Here is a 2028-nt window from a genome sequence, read left to right on the forward strand (position 1 = left end):
TCTTTTTCCTCTGAAGGAGCGGGTGTAGGCAGTGGGTGCTGTTATGCAAAAACCGCGATAAAGTGAAGCCGCGGAAGTCAAAGCGCGAAGTGGCGAGGGTTCACTGTATTTTGCTACCTTTCTAATTCCGAAAAATTCTAATAGTTGAATATCAGTATAATTTGTCAGTGAAAATACACATACAGTCCCAAGAAATGCTTAAGAGTCTGAAAATACTCAAAGGAAAAAAATATTCCAACTAGAAATATTTTAAATAAATCCATTGAAATATTAGCATTCTGTAAGCCTCTGAACTTTTACCTTTTCTACCCAGGACTGATTTGGGGAGATAGGAAAATGCATTGTGTAATTCTCAGGACTGTGAGCAAATGGAACATTTCTGTACTAAACTCAATAAATTCAGGAGCAGGCACCTAATCTGGATATTACATTTTTGTGTGAAGGTGCCTTTTCCCCATCTCATGCACTAGGCATTTAGTCCTAATGGATGCTATTTGCAGACTCTGCCTCAACATAAATAACTGTTTCAATGAGGTCAGGACCCTTTGTGTTCAACTTGTTGTCAGTGTTCCAACTGAATGGCATCTGTGTTTATATTCTGCTTCAGGGGAAAATGAAAAAAAAAATTCTCAACTGTTCCACAAACCACATCTCCATTCTACACATCATTATTTGTGTCGAGAACGTTTTTGGTCAGAATGAAGCAAAGTAAATTGAAGATGACAAAATTTCCCATGTTTTCTACTCAACAAACCAAATGTGTTGTGCTCTGCTCTGTATCTACTTGTATCCTTCCTACATATTTTATTTATTTTATCATTTCTTTCTAAATGACTAGACCTACATTTAAATTTATAAATATAGAGCATAGAACCCATGGACACATTTAAAATACAAGGAAATAAATAAACATTCTTATAAAAATGCTACAGAAACCACAAAGGAAATGCACAGCACACACACACATATGTGGGAAGAAAGAAAGGAAGCATCTAAGCTTCAGAAAAGAACTAGAGCCTTAACTATCTGGAAGAATAGTCATAGCTTCATGAAAATACCCTGTGCTATAGAAGAGGGGCATAGTTGTGTTTAGAACAATATGGAGAGTATACCTGGCTTAATTATGATGTCATTTGTCCATTCAGTACAATGCCATTATGCTTGCTTTCATCATAATTTCTTGCTGTTATTATAAAAAATATTTAATTGATAAGTTAATATTGCTATATAGTTGAATGCCTCTTCCAGGTTTTAAATATTGCTTTAACTCTTTCCATATTATAATTTACAATAATATTTTTGCCAAAAAATTATAGTCAAAAGCACCATCATTGAATTAAATAAATATAATAGAACTTCTTGTTTCAAGGTGACATGCCGTTCAAAGGATTATATAGGAATATACATATTGAACATTTAGATGCTTTCATAATAAAAAAATTAGTAAAACAACTTGCTCAGATAAGTGTATTGGAATGTGTAATAAAATAGTATAAAGAAAACATCTGCTTAATATTTCCATAATTGTTGGGAAGACTAGAACAGCTGAGCACAGACATAGTATGTGTGTCTATTTTTATTCCTACTATTGTTAATATTGTTATAGTTCCTTCTATTATTCAGTTGATTCATTAAAAGTTTGATAAGCCTTTTAGGAATTTTTACTATAATGAATTTTATGAAATATTGTTTTAAATAATATGGTCATAAATAAATAAAGTAAAATGTCAAAAGTCACATTTAACTCAATATTGGAACTATAGTAGTTTCTAGAAAACAAACAACAGTAAAAAGTCTTCGGACAAGTTCTTAGTGTCATGTGAATGGAAAAGTTTGGAAAAAAGTTTAACTATGAAATGTGTATACTTTTGCTTTTCATTTAGTTCTTGAGTTCAAATAAAATCAGAATGATCATATTCACTTAAGAATATTTTAGTTAGTAATTTAAATTGGATATGTGTGGTTAATTTTGAATCACTTCTTTACAAAAACATGCCTTACTCAAAGAAATGTACAATATAAGTAAGT

The sequence above is a fragment of the Echinops telfairi genome, unplaced genomic scaffold (genome assembly GCF_000313985.2).
Source record: "Echinops telfairi isolate 266 unplaced genomic scaffold, ASM31398v2 ScPeMD7_3533;HRSCAF=4204_0, whole genome shotgun sequence".
Lineage (NCBI taxonomy): Eukaryota > Metazoa > Chordata > Mammalia > Afrosoricida > Tenrecidae > Echinops > Echinops telfairi.